We start from the raw sequence: 18,019 nt of genomic DNA, 5'->3' as shown, positions 1-18,019 counted from the left end.
CAAGCAGCACAGATGTGTGGGGGGAATCTCTAGATGTTCTCCTCGACGATCATCCTACCTGTTTTCAGGACCCTCATCGCACTATTTGTACAAATATGCTTTGACGTATTAATCAAATTATAATGAAAACTGTTTGCGGCCCAACTTATGTGGCACTAGCTTACTACTTCATTTTATTTTTCTTTTCTTATTGATTGCACCCGTACACTCTGGTACGCTTTAATTCGCTAGGGGCTTCATTGCGCTCCATACTATGGCAACAATGTCCGAACACTTTTACAGTACAGTTTGGCACCCCGAATTTAGCATTATATGCATTGGCTCCGAATCATGTCTTTGGTCAATAGTTGGGTTGCCCGGCTCCTGTGCTTACTACCTTACGTTTCGCTCTATCGGTTAGGGTAGTAAAGGGAGAACTACTGCGATTGTGTTTCTGGTTTATCCGAGCAAACACCTTAGTAGAGAAAGCCAAAAAGTGACTGTCATGATGTGGTGAGAGCTGGTCAGCTATTCGGAGGTTCAAAATCTTTTGCGATTTTTTCCGCCTTGTGCGATGAATCGGCCTTCACCCGATCAGGTGTCTACAACACCCTAATCCGGATTAAATACTAGCTAGGGGCTGCACCTACATTTCTATTTGTCAAACTCCTATGGCTAAGTGTGGGTGACAAAGCCACATAGTCCGATTGCCTGGTTCGTTGCGCTAAACACCTCCTTCAAGGACCAAACTTTTGGATCAAGAGTGTTTAGATTCCATCCCGAACACCCCCGTACTACCTACGTGGGGGCTGAAGCCAACGACTGGCCAACTCTCAGATTTAACAAAACGGCCGCACAGGAGGTAAAAATTTAAAAATAACAAGCATTATATTACATATCAGCTTTGTTCCATAATACAAGACAGGATAACATGAATATATTCATTCAAAAATAATGTCCTTAGCACATTGCTCCGCTACAATGCGGGATCCCTCCAGGACATCAACAAAATACCGCTCGGGCGTGCGATGCTCCTTGCCAGCGGGCGGTCCCTCGGTCGCGAGCTTGACGGTGTTCATCTTCGCCCACTGCACCTTGACACGGGCGAAGGCCATTCGCGCACCTTCAATGCAGACCGACCGCTTGATGACGTCGAGCCGAGGGCAGGCATTGACCAGCCGCTTCACGAGCCCGAAGTAGCTGCTGGGTATGGCTTCGGTAGGCCATAACCGGATTATCAAATCCTTCATGGCCAGTTCGGCCACCCTATGCAGTTCGGTCAGCTGTTTCAGCTGATCACTAAAGGGCACCGGATGCTCTGGCGCAAGGTATTGCGACCAGAACAACTTCTTCATTGAGCTCCCCTCTTCGGCTCGGAAGAACTCGGCAGCGTCGGCAACACTGCGCGGCAAATCCACAAACGCCCCTGGAGAACTCCAAATCCGGGTTAGCAAGAGGTACCTTCTCTTCACATATTTGCTCTGCATAATAAAGGCCTTACCCACCGCGATTTTCCTGGCCTCCTGGATTTCCTGGAGGGCGCCCTGGGCTTCAACCCGGGCATCTTGTGCGCTTTGGCGAGCCTTGGAAAGTTCGGACTCTTGATCCGCAATATTGCTCTCCAAGGACTCGCATTTCTTCACGGCGTCCTGGAGCTCCTGCTGAACCTCATCAACCCTGGCCTCGTGTTTTTCGCGGGCGGCTTGTTCCTTTGCCGCTTTCTTTTGGGCCTCGGCTAGCCCCTTCTTGAGGGTCTCCATCTCGGTCGCCGCTCCTACAAATATCATGGCACTATGGTCAACACAAATCATTCACCCTTTCTGCTATACAGAAGGTCATTACATACCTTGCTTGTCCTCCAGTTGTTTTTTTACTCGGCCGAGCTCTTCCTTGGCCCGCTCCAGACTCTGCTTCAGTCCGGAGACTTCGGCAGCATGAGAAGTCACAGCCAGCAACGACGCCTGCTTATTCACATAGACGTGTATGGTTAGTCTCCTGCAAAAAATATTTGATCCTTTGTCCGGCTTTTCTTTCCGAACACCGGACAAAGTCTCAGGGGCTACTGTCTATACTGTGACATTCTTCTTACATAATTACGTCGCTTACCTCAAAGCCCGTCAGAAGGCTGGTGCAGGCTTCGGTCAGTCCGCTCTTAACGGACTGAACTTTTCAACCACCATACCCATAAGGATACGGTGTTCCTCAATAATGGAAGCACCTTGCAGCGCTTCCAGAAGAGTATCCGGTGCCTCTGGTTGGACAGAGGTCACCGGCGGAACAGGCGCACCTCCTTCTTTTGAAGGAGGCTGCTTGCCCGAATCCAGAGCCGTATTGGCTTCCAGAATGGTATTCGGCTAGGGGCCGCAGCGAATATGGCCCCCATCGCCAGTCTCCAGGGGGATTTGCTCCCCCATGTGTCCGGCAGCCAAGGTTTCACCCTCTGGCGCCACTCGGGCGGCCTCCTGTACTTCCCCCCCGACCCAGAAAGGTCCTCCCGGATAGAACCTCGGCGTCGTCCATAGCTTTGGGGGAGGAGGCCGCCGGAACGGACCCGCTGTCCATTGCCTTTGGATTCAGCGAATTCCCCGAAGATGAGGATCGCTGAGGGCTGTTATGGGCCGAGCTATAGTGCATGATTCAACATGTTAAAACTATGAAGTAAAGGAGTTGGACATATGAGTGTGTTAGTGCCTTCGAATACTTACGATTCGGCCAGGGGCTTATACCTGGGGCGCCACTCCGAGCTGCTGTCGGTATCCAGCGCGGTGTCGTCCGCAAGGGAGGCTCTCCCCTTCTTGGACGCTTCGGCCTCCAGACGCATGGAGGCCGCCCTTTTCTTCCTCCCCCCTCGGGGGGGGGGGGGGAGTTGCTTTCTTCCTCCTCCTCCCCGTCGTCGATGGCGGGAGGAGAGTGGGTCTTGGCGTCTTCGTAAATCACGTCCGAAGTGCCCTTGTGGCGGAGGCCACCTCTGGTCCCCTTGGCCTTCTTCTCCAGCGCCTGGTAGGGCGCCGGAACCAGCATCTTTGTCATAAGCGGGATTTCTGGGTCTTCGAGTAGTGGAGCCGGACACTTGATCTGCTCCACTTTCTTTGTCCAGCCCTGAAAAGTAAGATGGGGAAGCTCAGACATTCTCCTTGAGTGTATAAGTAAAGGATACACCTTGAAAACACGAAAAAACTTACCGGACTGGCGGGATGGGTCAGGTTGTACCCACGGTCTTCGGTCTCCTTCGACCACGTCTCATTGGCCTTGAAGAGCACCTTCCAAATGCCTTCGTGCGTAATGCCGAAGAACTGTTGCAGGGTCTGGTGCTTGGCCGGATCGAACTCCCACAAATTGCAGGTCTGGCTTTGGCAAGGAAGGATCCGGCGAAAAAGTATCACCTGGATCACATTGACAGTTTGATGTTCTTGTCAACCATGCTTTTGATGCGCATCTCTAGCGCCGTCAGCTCACCCGACGAGGCCCAGTCCAGGCCCTTCTCTAGCCAGGAGGTGAGCCGCATCGAGGCCCCGGACCTGAATTCGGGAGCCGCGGCCCAGGTGGCGTCGCGGGGCTCTGTGACGTAGAACCACTGTTGTTGCCACCATTTGACGGTTTCCACAAAGGTACCCTTGGGCCATATGACATTGGGCATCTTGCTCACCATGGCGCCTCCACACTCTGCGTGTTGGCCGTCCACCACCTTCGGCTTCACATTGAAGATCTTTAACCACAATCCGAAGTGGGGTGAGATGCGGAGGAAGGCCTCGCACACGACAATAAATGCCGAGATGTTGAGGAAGGAGTTGGGGGCCAGATCGTGGAAATCCATCCCATAGTAGAACATGAGTCCGCGGACGAATGGGTGGAGAGGAAATCCCAACCTGCGGACGAAGTGGGGGATGAACACTACCCTCTCATGGGGCTCTAGGGTGGGGACGATCTGTCCCTTGGCCGGAGCCGGTGGGCGACTTCCTTGGCCAAATACCCGGCCTCCCGGAGCTTGGTGATATCCTTCTCCTTGACGGAGGAGACCATCCACTTGCCCTGCGCTCCGGATCCTGACATGATCGGAGTGCTTTCTTGAGGCGAAAAGGATGAGGATTTGGGCGCTGCAGCTCGAGAATGGGTGGGCAGAGAGAGAAGGCGTGGGTGAAAGGGGTGAATCCTTATCTCCTTATAAAGGCAGCGGATATCAAGCGCCTCCCCACTCGCCTTAAAACTCGCCTATTCCCCAAGGGCCGTGCAGACGGCACGGCTGGATTACCCACGCCCGTATTGATGAGAATCCCGTAATAAGGGACACGATCTCTGCTTTGACAAGACGTGCCGATGAAACCGCATCTCAAAACATGGAGCGGCAGGCTAAAAAACGGTTCGAAATAATGACCGGGTGGTGACGTGGTGTCACGCTACAAAAGTTATCAGTGGATTGGACTCGTGAAATATTATACTCTCTGCGGTTGTATGTGGTACTTGTTTTTCAGAGCCGGACACGTTCTTTGTGTTCGAAGGCTGTTTTGGATTATTCGGAGAAGGAACCCGCCTTGCAATGCCGAAGACAATCTGCGCGCCGAACACCTCGTCATTGAAGCCTGGTTCAGGGGCTACTGAGGGAGTCCTGGATTAAGGGGTCCTCGGGCGTCCGGCCTGTTGGACATGGGCCGGACTGATGGGCCGTGAAGATACAAGACATAAGACTCTCTCCTGTGTCCGGATGGGACTCTCCTTGGCGTGGATGGCAAGCTTGGTGTTCGGATATGAAGATTCCTTTCTCTGTAACCGACTTTGTACAACCCTAGTCACCTCCGGTGTCTATATAAACCGGAGGGTTTAGTCCGTAGAGGCAATCATAATCATACATGCTAGACTTCTAGGGTTTAGCCATTACGATCTCGTGGTAGATCAACTCTTGTAATACTCATATTCATCAACATCAATCAAGCAGGAAGTAGGGTATTACCTCCATAGAGAGGGCCCGAACCTGGGTAAAACATCGTGTCCCCTGTCTCCTATTACCATCGACCTTAGACGCACAGTTCGGGACCCCCTACCCGAGATCCGCCGGTTTTGACACCGACAACAGGCTTCACGGAAAGTCTGTATAAAACCATATGCTTTGATCACCTCATCAAAGCGTATATTCCAACTCCGAGATGCTTGCACCAGTCCATAGATGGATCGCTGGAGCTTGCACACTTTGTCAGCACCTTTAGGATCGACAAAACCTTCTGGTTGCATCATATACAACTCTTCTTTGAGAAATCCATTAAGGAATGCAGTTTTGACGTTCACTTGCCATATTTAATAATTATAAAATGCGGCAATTGCTAACGCGATTCGGATGGACTTAAGCATAGCTATGGGTGAGAAAGTCTCATCGTAGTCAACTCCTTGAACTTGTCGAAAACCTTTCACAACAGGTCAAGCTTTGTAGATGGTGACATTACCATCAGCGTATGTCTTCTTCTTGAAGATCCATTTATTCTCAATGGCTTGCCGATCATCGGGCAAGTCCACCGAAGTCCACACTTTGTTCTCATACATGGATCCTATCTCAGATTTCATGGCCTCAAGCCATCTGTCGGAATCTGGGCTCATCATAGCTTTCATAGTTCGTATGTTCGCCTTGGTCTAGCGACATGACTTCCAGGACGGGATTACCGCACCACTCTGGTGCGGATCGTGCTCTAGCCGACCTACGAAGTTTAGTAGTAACTTGATCTGAAGTTTCATGATCATCATTAGCTTCCTCTCTAGTTGGTGTAGGCATCACGGGAACAATTTTCTGTGATGTGCTACTTTCCAATTCAAGAGAAGGTACAATTACCTCATCAAGTTCTACTTTCCTTTCACTCACTTTTTTCGAGAGAAACTCCTTCTCTAGAAAGGATTCATTCTTAACTACAAAGATCTTGCCTTCGGATCTGTGGTAGAAGGTGTACCCAATTGTTTCCTTAGGGTATCCTATAAAGATGCACTTCTTCGATTTGTGGTTCGAGCTTATCAAGCTGAAGCCTTTTGACATAAGTGTCGCAACCCCAAACTTTAAAAAACGATAGCTTAGGTTTCTTGCCAAACCACAGTTCATACAGTGTTGTCTCAATGGATTTAGGCGGCGCCCTATTTAACGTGAATGCGGCTGTCTCTAATGCATAACCCCAAAATGATCATGGTAAATCGGTAAGAGCCATCATAGAACGCACCATATCTAATAAAGTACGGTTACAACGTTCAGACACACCATTACGCTGTGGTGTTCCAGGTAGCGTGAGTTGTGAAACTATTCCACATTGTTTTAAATAAAGGCCAAACTCCTAACTCGAATATTCACCTCTGCGATCAGATCGTAGAAACTTTATTTTCTTGTTACAATGATTCTCCACTTCACTCTGAAATTCTTTGAACTTTTCAATGTTTCAGACTTGTGTTTCATTAAGTAGATATACCCATATCTACTCAAAACATCTGTGAAGGTCAGAAAATAACGATACCCGCCACCTGCCTCAACACTCATTGGACTACATACATCGGTATGTATTATTTCCAATAAGTCATTAGCTTGCTCCATTGTTCCGGAGAACAGAGTTTTAGTCATCTTGCCCATGAGGCATGGTTCGCCAAGTACCATATGATTTATAATCAAGTGATTCCAAAAGTCCACCCACATGGAATTTCTTCATGTGCTTTACACCAATATGACCTAAACGGCAGTGCCACAAATATGTTGCACTATCATTATCAACTTTGCATCTTTTGGCATAAATATTATGAATATGTGTATCACTACAATTGAGATTCAACATGAATAGACCACCCTTCAAGGGTGCATGATCATAAAAGATATTATTCATATAAATAGAACAACCATTATTATCTGACTTAAATGAATAACCTTCTCGCAATAAAGAAGATCCAGATATAATGTTCATGCTCAACGCGGGCACTAAATAACAATTATTGAGGTCTAAAACTAATCCCAAAGGTAGATGTAGAGGTACCGTGCCGACGGCGATCACATTGACCTTGGAACCATTCCCTACGCGCATCGTCACCTCGTCCTTACCCAATCTTTGTTTATTCTACAGCTCATGTTTCGAGTTACAAATATGAGCAACCGAAGCAGTATCAAATACCCAGGCACTGCTACCAGCATTAGTAAGGTACACATCAATAACATGTATATCAAATATACCTTTGTTCACTTTCCCATCCCTTTTATCCGCCAAATATTTGGGGCAGTTCCATTTCCAATGACCAGTCCCTTTACACTAGAAGCACTTAGTTTCGGGCTTGGGTCCAGCTTTGGGTTTCTTCCCCGGAGTGGCAACTTGCTTGCCATTCTTCTTGAAGTTCCCTCTCTTTCCCTTGCCCCTTTTCTTGAAACTAGTGGTTTTGTTAACCGTCAACACTTGATGCTCCTTCTTGATTTCTACCTCCACGGCCTTGAGCATTGCGAAGAGCTCGGGAATTGTTTTGTTCACCCCTTGCATATTATAGTTCATCACGAAGCCTTTGTAGCTTGGTGGTAGTGATTGAAGAACTCTGTCAATAACACAATGAGCTGGAAGATCAACTTCCAGCTGAGTCAAGTGATTATAATACCCAGACATTTTCAGTATGTGTTCACTGACAGAACTGTTCTCCCCCATCTTGCAGCTATAGAACTTGTTGGAGACTTCATATCTCTCAGTCCGGGCATTTGCTTGAAATATTTACTTCAACTCCTGGAACATCTCATATGCTCCATAACATTCAAAATGTCTTTGAAGTCCCGGTTCTAAGACGTAACGCATGGCACACTGAACTATCGAGTAGTCATCAGATCGAGCTTGCCATATGTTCATAACATCTGCATCAGCTCCTGCAACAGGCTTGTCACCTAGCGGTGCATCAAGGACATAATTCTTCTGTGCAGCAATGAGTGAGGGAGTCCTGGACTAAGTGGTCCTCGGGCGTCCGGCCTGTTAGCTATGGGCCGGACTGATGGGCTGTGAAGATACGAAGACCGAAGACTCTCACCCGTGTCTGGATGGGACTCTCCTTGGCGTGGAAGGCAAGCTTGGCGATCAATTATGAAGATTCCTTTTCTGTAACCGACCTCATGTAACCCTAGATCTCTCCGGTGTCTATATAAACCGGAGAGCTTAGTCCGGAAGGGAGATATTCATTACCATAGTCATACAGGCTAGACTCTTAGGGTTTTAGCCATTACGATCTCGTGGTAGATCAACTCTTGTTATACTCATATTCATCAAGATCAATCAAGCAGGAAGTAGGGTATTACCTCCATAGAGAGGGCCCAAACCTGGGTAAACATTGTGTCCCCTGTCTCCTGTTACCATCGACCTTAGACGCACAGTTCGGGACTCCCTACCCGAGATCCGCCGGTTTTGACACCGACATTGGTGCTTTCATTGGGAGTTCCACTGTGCCGTCCCCAAAAGGTTTGATGGCCCCTTCAATCGTCAACAATGAGGCCGTCCAAGGGGAAACCTTCCTCCCCGGATAGATCTTCGCGTTCGGCGGCTTCGTACTGCGGGCCAACTCGCTTGGCCATCTGGAGCAGATCGATAGCTACGCCCCTGGCCATTAGGTTAGATTTGTAAGCCTGAACTATGTCGCGGACATCCACGGAGACTTGATCTTCAACGGATTCGAGACCGCGGCGGCCGTACCTCGTCACCCCGATGAACATGACTTAAATCTGTCATCGGACTACATCCAGGAGATGGTTCCTGTAACCGCTCTGGCCTTAGATCCGGAGCAGATCATGCCATTCGAGGCCACTGATTCCGCGGCGTTGGAGCCGCACACAGACTCAACCTCATGCAATATCTGCGTTACCGGAACTCCGGACTCGTCTCCGGCTATAAATTACGAACCACGTACGTCTGCGGACTCCGAGCTCGATCGGTTATCAATCTTCTAATTCAGCGCTGCAGACATCTTCCAATACTCGCCCTTGGGCGATGTGCTAAGCTCATTAAAGAACCTGTCCCTGGCGGGGGACTCACAGGCGAACTATGTCCGGATCGAACTAGGGGCTGATGATGGAGAATTTTGCTTCCCACCCGCCACCCACTTCATAGCCACCGTCGAGGATCTCACCGACACGCTTGATTACGGCTCCGAAGACATCGACGGTATGGACGACGATGCCGATGAGGAGCAAGGCCAAAACCCACCATTTACTAGACATTGGACGGCCACTTTTTCGTACGATGTTGTAACGCCCCGAGACCGACGCTCCAGACGGCTTCCATGTTTTTCGTTGTCGCCGTGTGATTTATTTATTTTATTGCATTCATCATTGCATCATCCGCTTTTGTTTTCATAAAACTTGCATCCGCTCATAGTTGCCACGTCCCCCCTTGCATTTGTTGACCATTCTGAGTCTAACCGGGTTTTCGATTCTCTCTTGTCTGACCGTTTGACCCTCTCTGCACAACCACCGAACCCCTCCTTGCGCGGTGCATAGACCCCTCTCGCGCGTCCGGAACCTCCCCGAACCCGACCCGGGTTGTTGTCACCGTTGGATTCGGATCATCCCCAAACATCTACAAAACATCTCCGTTTTCTTATTTGGACTTCCTAGCCTATTTTTCGCGTTCGCTCAATTTTAATCGGAGGGACCGAATTAGCACATACCCAAAAATCCATCTGCTATAAATAATGACCCAACCCTAACTTTTAGGGGAGCTGTCCCATCAATCCCTCCCCGCCGCCACTCCTCGTCCTCCTCGGGATCCCTCCCGATCCACCCATTCCACCAACCAGAGACTTCCCTGCTTGATCCCAAGGGGATCACGAGCAGCTCATCCCCGCTGCCGACGGACCAGGCCGGACCTCGCGCCCGTGCCCTTTCTCTTCCTTTCTTCTTCTTCCCGTGCCTCACATCTCTCTGTTACCTCTCGTTCTCTCTCCCGCAGGAGCCCATGGCGAGCCTGACCGAGCCCCTCACATGGCGCCCTCGCGCCCGAGCTCTTCATCAGCCCCGCGTCACTGGAGTCAAGCCACCGGCCGCCCGAGCCTTGTGCGCCTCTGCCTCGAGGACCTCCTCGTCCCCAACCAGGACGCCATGGTCGGCCTCCTCTGTTCGTCCTCTGCCTCGTGCGCGACCCCGTCGGCCGGATCTGCTCGAGCTCGCCATCCTCCTGCCAGCGCCCGCCTGGGATGAACGCAGCGTCGCCCCGCTCGCCTTCGTCGTGTGCCTGCGCCCGAGCCTCCCGTCGAGCTCCACTGCCTCCGTGCCCGCAAGTCGCCGCCGTCCCGGCTGCCTCATCAGCCCCATCGTTCAAAATGGGCACCACCAGGAGCTCTTTCAGCCTCGCTCCGTCGCCGTCTTACGAGCATGCCAGTGCCCTCCATCTTGACCCGTCCCGCTCACTGGTAACGCGCTGGCGCTCTGCATCAAGCGTTGACCCTGCACGCGTGCACCACTTCTTCTCCGCATCGCCGTGAACCTCCTCACTCGCGCCCGCCGCGTCTGTCATCTGCAGGAGCCAGGGTCGCCGCCTCCATCAGTTCGTCAAGCCGCCCGTCAGGGTCGCGCCCCGGCCCTGATCTGGACCGGATCTCCTCTGCTCCGTCGGCGCTCCTCCTTGCCCTGTTCTCCGTCGCTGCTCTGCCTTGTCCTCGCCGGAGTCCAAGCCGCACCTGCTGCCTCCCCTGCTTCGCGTCGAATCGCTCCAGCGCGCCCTCTGCCTCGCGCGTCCGCGCGCCTGGGACGCCACCCCTGTGCCCGTTGCCGAGCCCCTGCTCAGCCTCGCCGCCGGCCTCTGCTTCGCCCCTGCCGCCGTTCTTCTGCAGCGAGATGCAGAGCTTACGACCACCACGCGCGTGGGTCACCTGCTGGACTCCAGATCTGGCCCAGCCAGCACCCTCCACACCGACCTGGGCTTGGCCCATGGTGAGAGACCCCCCAGCGCGCCTTTGTTATTCTTCTGTTGGGCCTGCTCCGGTTTTAGATTCGGCCCAGTGTATTTTTTTCCCATGTCTGCGATTTGTCTAATTATCCAGAGTTGGCAGAACCGTAGAAAAACCCCTCATGTTCATGCATTTATAACTAATAAACCGTGCACCGGATTAAAATGAATTAAACATGTAAAATGCTCAGAAATTTGTGTAGTTTAATAATATGCCACTTTCATCCCATGTTAAAATTGTTTAAAATGCTGTTTGATTAAACTTGCTCGAATAATATGCTAAAATGCTTTAATTCATAACTAAATAACCGTAGCTCGGATTTTAATAAATTATATATGTAAATGGGGTAGAAAAATGCATAGATTAACATGGTGCACTTCATTTTGATGTTTAACAATATTAAAATTGCGTTTATGGCAGAACAGTACCAAATCTATAATATGCATATGAGGATTTTCCGGAATTGTTGTTTGTTGTTCCGGACTCATTTAAACTTGCCTAGCTAGGTAGTTTTCATATGCCTCACCTCTTGCCATGTTTAATAACATTTAATATTGTTGGGTCCATAAACGAGAGAGAACTAAATAATTAAATGTGGTGTTTCGTCAATATGCAGCTCGTTGCATATTGAGCTCCACTTAATTTGTAGTGTTGTTTGTTGCACTTTGCCATGCCATGCCTCATTAAACCGGACATGCATCATACTTGATTGTGCATCGTGCCATGTTTCTGTGATGGTTGTTTACTATGTTGTTTGTTTCTTTCCGGGTTGCTTCTCCCGTTAGCTTCGGTTTCGTTCCGGAGTTGTGAGGATTCGTTCGACTACGTCCATTTGTCTTCTTCATGGACTCGTTCTTCTTCCTAGCGGGATCTCAGGCAAGATGACCATACCCTCGAAATCACTTCTATCTTTGCTTGCTAGTTGTTCGCTCTATTGCTATGCTGCGCTACCTACCACTTGCTATATCATGCCTCCCATACTGCCATGTCAGCCCCTAACCTTTTCACCCATCCTAGCAAACCGTTGTTTGGCTATGTTACCACTTTTGCTCAGCCCCTCTTATAGCGTTGTTAGTTGCAGGTGAAGTTGAAGATTGCTCCTTGTTGGTACATGATTATGTTGGGATATCACAATATCTCTTATTTAATTAATGCATCTATATACTTGGTAAAGGGTGGAAGGCTCGGTCTTATGCCTGGTGTTTTGTTCCACTCTTGACGCCCTAGTTTCCGTCATACCGGTGTTATGTTCCTTGATTTTGCGTTCCTTACGCGGTTGGGTGATTTATGGGACCCCCTTGACAGTTCGCTTTGAATAAAACTCCTCCAGCAAGGCCCAACCTTGGTTTTACCATTTGACTACCTAAGCCTTTTTCCCTTGGGTTCTGCAGACTCAAGGGTCATCTTTATTTTAAACCCCCGGGCCAGTGCTCCTCTGAGTGTTGGTCCAACCTGTCAGTCGCCGGTGGCCACCAGGGGCAACTCTGGGCTCGCCTATCGGAAGCTTGGACAATCCGGTGTGCCCTGAGAACGAGATATGTGCAGCTCCTATCGGGATTTGTCGGCACATTCGGGCGGCTTTGCTGGTCTTGTTTTACCATTGTCGAAATGTCTTGTAAACCGGGATTTCGAGACTGATCGGGTCTTCCCGGGAGAAGGTTTATCCTTCGTTGACCGTGAGAGCTTATAATGGGCTAAGTTGGGACACCCCTGCAGGGTTTAAACTTTCGAGAGCCGTGCCCGCGGTTATGTGGCAGATGGGAATTTGTTAATATCCGGTTGTAGAGAACTTGACACTTGACCTTAATTAAAACGCATCAACCGCGTGTGTAGCCGTGATGGTCTCTTCTCGGCGGAGTCCGGGAAGTGAACATGGTTTCTGGGTTATGTTTGACGTAAGTAGGAGTTCAGGATCACTTCTTGATCATTGCTAGTTCACGTCCGTTCCGTTGCTTCTCTTCTCGCTCTCCTTTGCGTATGTTAGCCACCATATATGCTTAGTGCTTGCTGCAGCTCCACCTCATTACACCATCCTTTCCTTTAAGCTTAAATAGTCTTGATCTCGCGGGTGTGAGATTGCTGAGTCCTCGTGACTCACAGATACTTCCAAAACAGTTGCAGGTGCCGATGATACCAGTGCAGGTGACGCAACTGAGCTCATGCGGGAGCTCGATGAAGATCTTGTCCGTTGTGTTGTTTCTGTTCTTGTTGATCAGTAGTGGAGCCCAGTTGGGACGATCGGGGACCTAGCAGTTGGGTTGTCTTCTTTTCTTTTGGTTCCGTAGTCGGACCTATGTGTGTATCTTGAATGATGTATGATTTATTTATGTATTGTGTGAAGTGGCGATTGTAAGCCAACTCTTTATCCCATTCTTGTTCATTACATGGGATTGTGTGAAGATGACCCTTCTTGCGACAAAACCACAATGCGGTTATGCCTCTAAGTCGTGCCTCGACACGTGGGAGATATAGCCGCATCGTGGGCGTTACAAGTTGGTAATCAGAGCCATCCCCGACTTAGGAGCCCCCTGCTTGATCGAATCGCTGGCGTTGTTGAGTCTAGAACAAAAATGTTTTGAGTCTTAGGATTATATATATCGGAGAGTAGGATTCTTTTTACTCCTCAGTCCCTTCGTCGCTCTGGTGAGGCCTCCTGACGTAGAAGTTTTGACTTTCCTCTCCTCAAATTTCACTAAAATTTTTTAGGATCACGCGGGTATCTTGGAATCGTTCCGATGGTTTTGTGACGAGAACATTGTTCTTGGTGCCTCCTGACATTTAGGGGTTGTGGCAGTGTCCCGGGGAGTTGAGCTCCGAGGTGTTGTCGTCACAATTTTATCGTTGCAGTTCTGGAATACCTGAGTTTCGCCGACATCGAAATCTCTTTTATGCAGTTGTTGGTGAGATCACCTCGACGCCACCCAGTACTGGGGCGGGAGTTCGGGAGTATTGCCATAACTTGTATAACGGATGCTTTTCGAAGGTTGAGGTAAACGATTTCCGGAGTTTTCTTGGTTATGTGTTGACGGATGGATACAGCTGGATCTAGGTATTGTTAGTTTGGGTGATATATTTTGTGTCCCCTGTATCCCCAACACCAGATTGCATAACCAGAAAGTTTCGGGAGTTTATAAGTGGGAATTCAAGTAGCCTTAGGATATCTTCTCGACACACGCATGATTTGAGATTGGGGTTCGACATCTAGTGGTCCGCCTTTCCACGGTTGATTTTACAGTGGTCTCGTAGTGTCTTAAAGAGTCCTTGGCTATGCCGACTCGGGGACGCTTCGTATGTCATGTGCACATCCTTGTACATGATGGTGCTGTACGATCGAGCCCGTGTGGGCCCCACCACGAAAACTTCGGACGAAATCTCTATCATATGTTTGTTCCGGCTTATTTCCTGAGCCAATCCTTTGTTTTGTTTTAAGTTGTGGTATTCGAGTTGCTTCAATGTCAAGTGTTGATTCCATACCTTATTCTAAGTGGTGTTCTCATATTTCTATGTGGATGATAATCCTTCTTGATCATCGAGGTCGTCATGTTAATTCCTTCCAACCGGCGTGTTTCTCTCCAAGTGCATCCAGTCATTCCAACATTCACAAGATCAATTCTAAGCTTTTTCTCAACAGTGTTCGTTTCATCCGACCCAAGTTGCCTTTGTTTTCCCACCCTCCCACCCTTTTTCTTCAAGGACTCAGATTTCTTAATCAAGTATCCTTTTTATTGATGCAAAGTCTCTTCATTCTTTTCTTTCAATGTTCTTACCCGGTGGTTCTCATGAAGATGTTCTTCAAGTTTTTCATTCTTTTTCTTCTCTGGTGGACTAAATTCAAGCCTTCAATGTTGGTCACATTCCTTTCCCTGTTTCAAATGTTTTCTCATGCCGGTGTATCTCTTAATCATCCACCTCTTGCTATTCATGTTATTTGGAGTGCTGAAGATATCTCAGGAGACTCGCATTTCCATTCCCAATATGTTCAAGCTATTTCGAGGTTGTTATCACATTCAAGCCATGTAATTCAACCGGCGCGATCTTTCTTTTAATCATTTCAACGGTGTTTCTTTTGAGTGGGCCTTAACCCACAGGTCTTTTTCCAGGATCTTACCTGACTCTTCTAATTTTCCCAGAGTTTCTAAAATTCATTGCAAAGTTTGACGTAAGAATGAATTATCATCAGTCAAATGTCTTTCTCCTAGATCTTTCAAATTCTTTTCATCGTTGGTTCAACCTTTCTAATTTTCATTCCGGAGTGCCTCAATAATTCTTGATGGTGTTTCTCATCGTCATTCTCAACTTTTGAAGACCGAAGAAGAATTTCTCTTGAATCTTGGTCCGTTCTCTTGAAGATTAAAAGTTCTAGCTTATGCCATCCTCTCATAATTGTTTCGATTGTGAGAATTATTTTCACCCACCCGGAGCATTTCAGGAGTCTTTTCAGTTTGATTCTCCGAAGGCCATCATTTCAGAAGATTTCTTCGTTCTAAGTTTTCAGCCTTGTTCTCCAATTATTCTAAATTGATGTCTCTTCGTTCTTCTCCATATTCTCCCTGTGCATCATTCAAGTATTCTCTATTCAGCTCGTCATCTATTCGTTCACTTGTATCTAAATCCCCTCAAGTATCTTCTTTCGTTTTCCAATTCTTCCTGGTGAATTGTGCCTTTGCTACTTTCATTTCCAATTCTTACAGTGGTTCGTTCAAGATTTCTCTTCCTTCGTCACATATCAAGTTATTCGTTGTTTCAATCCTACTGGTGGTTCGATGAAGGCCTTCCCAAGTTTGCGCAATATCTATGTTAATCCTTTCTACGAGAATAAGTAGTATGCAAGATCCGTCGCTTGTCATCAATTTAAATTGGTGAAGGATACACATAATGTAATTCTTATTCTTGTTTCATCCAAGTGTTTAATCCCTTCTTTTGGAGTTCGTTCATGATATCAAATTCTTGATTTCAATTGTTCATCTTTCTTTCCGGAGCTCCAAGTTATTTCAATTATATCATTTCAAAGCTCCATCTAAATCATTGCAAGGCTTCTCCCGGAGTTCTTTTCAAGTTTCCATTTCGTTTGATCATTCTTTTATTACCGGAGTTCTTCATGGAGGCTCTACATGGTGGTTCGTCAAGGATTCCTTTCATTTTTCAATTGTTCTTCAAGATTTCTCTTGAAGTTATGATCCGCCAGGCTATACTCAAAAAATCAACATGGTGTTCAACACATGTCTTGTTTTGAGGAGTTCAAGTATTCTTCATCTTGCATTCCGAAGTGCAATTCTTTGTCTTATCTTTTGAGGTGGTGTTATGTCATTCTTGACAATTTGAGTTCGCGTTTAATGATTCACATGTTGTCAACAATGAGATATTTTAAATCCACCAATCTCTTCGTTGGATCTATCTTGTGTCATGTTTCACCTAAAGCCTTCCCTAAGGAATGTTGCTATTATGGTGCTTATCAATGATCAAAATTTTCTCCTTTCTCATCTCGGTGAAGAAGTTTTTCATCTCCTTGTTGATCTCAATCCAATCAACTGTTTCCGTTAGTGGCGGGTTGTCACCTCATAATTTTGAGATGTGTTCCATAAGCCCTCAACAAGCTTGTTCTTTTCGTTGTTGGTTTTTTCCAACAACTCCGTTATAACCTTCTTGGAAGGATGCTTTCCAAGCTCATTTGTGGCAGAAGTTGTCATTTTCTTCTCCATTCTTTTATTCCAATGATCTATCTTCCATTCTTTCGTTCCGGAGGCAGTGTGTTGTTGATTTCATCAAGCATCACCCCATCTTCTCAAGTTCTTGTCATTTCCTTCCATTTTCAGTCGGAGTGCTGTCCAAATTATATCATTCTTAGTCCTTATTTATCTTGTTTTAACCGGAGTGTTGTGTCTATCATTCCTCTTCTAACCGGAGTCTCATCCAAGTGCTTTCATTTTGCCAAGTCCATATTGTACCCCTTCCATTTTCCAACCGGAGCATTATCGTAATTGATCATTATCGTTCCTTGTACATCTCGTTTCTACCGGAGTGCTTGCATGTATTTCTCGTTCATTGATTTTTCCATTCATGTCTTTCAACCTACAAGGTGCTCGTGATGTTCCTTGCTCCTCTTTCCTAACGAATTGTTTTCAACTTTGTTCATCTTTGTTGTATTCTCTCTTTTAATTCGTTCAATCTCTCAAGGTTCTTGGGTTTCACTCGTTTGTCAAAGAAGCAACTTCGTGTTACCTCTTCCTCTTCCGCTTTTCTCCGGTGCCATCCTAGATCTCGGGACGAGATCCTCTTGTAGTGGTGGAGTGTTGTAACGCCCTGAGACCGACGCTCCAGATGGCTTCCATGTTTTTCGTTGTCGCCGTGTGATTTATTTATTTTATTGCATTCATCATTGCATCATCCGCTTTTGTTTTCATAAAACTTGCATCCGCTCGTAGTTGCCGCGTCCCCCCTTGCGTTTGTTGACCATTCTGAGTCTAACCGGGTTTTCGATTCTCTCTTGTCTGACCGTTTGACCCTCTTTGCACAACCACCGAACCCCTCCTTGCGCAGTGCATAGACCCCTCTCGCGCGTCCGGAACCTCCCCAAACCCGACCCGGGTTGTTGTCACCGTTGGATTCGGATCATCCCCAAACATCTACAAAACATCTTCGTTTTCTTATTTGGACTTCCTAGCCTATTTTTCGCGTCCGCTCAATTTTAATCGGAGGGACCGAATTAGCACATACCCAAAAATCCATCTGCTATAAATAATGACCCAACCCTAACTTTTAGGGGAGCTGTCCCATCAATCCCTCCCCACCGCCACTCCTCGTCCTCCTCGGGATCCCTCCCGATCCACCCATTCCACCAACCAGAGACTTCCCTGCTCGATCCCAAGGGGATCACGAGCAGCTCATCCACGCTGCCGACGGACCAGGCCGGACCTCGCGCCCCTGCCCTTTCTCTTCCTTTCTTCTTCTTCCCGTGCCTCACATCTCTCTGTTACCTCTCGTTCTCTCTCCCGCAGGAGCCCATGGCGAGCCTGACCGAGCCCCTCACATGGCGCCCTCACGCCCGAGCTCTTCATCAGCCCCGCGTCACCGGAGTCAAGCCACCGGCCGCCCGAGCCTTGTGCGCCTCTGCCTCGAGGACCTCATCGTC

The sequence above is a fragment of the Triticum aestivum genome, chromosome 2D, assembly GCF_018294505.1.
Source record: "Triticum aestivum cultivar Chinese Spring chromosome 2D, IWGSC CS RefSeq v2.1, whole genome shotgun sequence".
Taxonomy (NCBI): domain Eukaryota; kingdom Viridiplantae; phylum Streptophyta; class Magnoliopsida; order Poales; family Poaceae; genus Triticum; species Triticum aestivum.
This window is presented reverse-complemented; position numbering follows the sequence as displayed.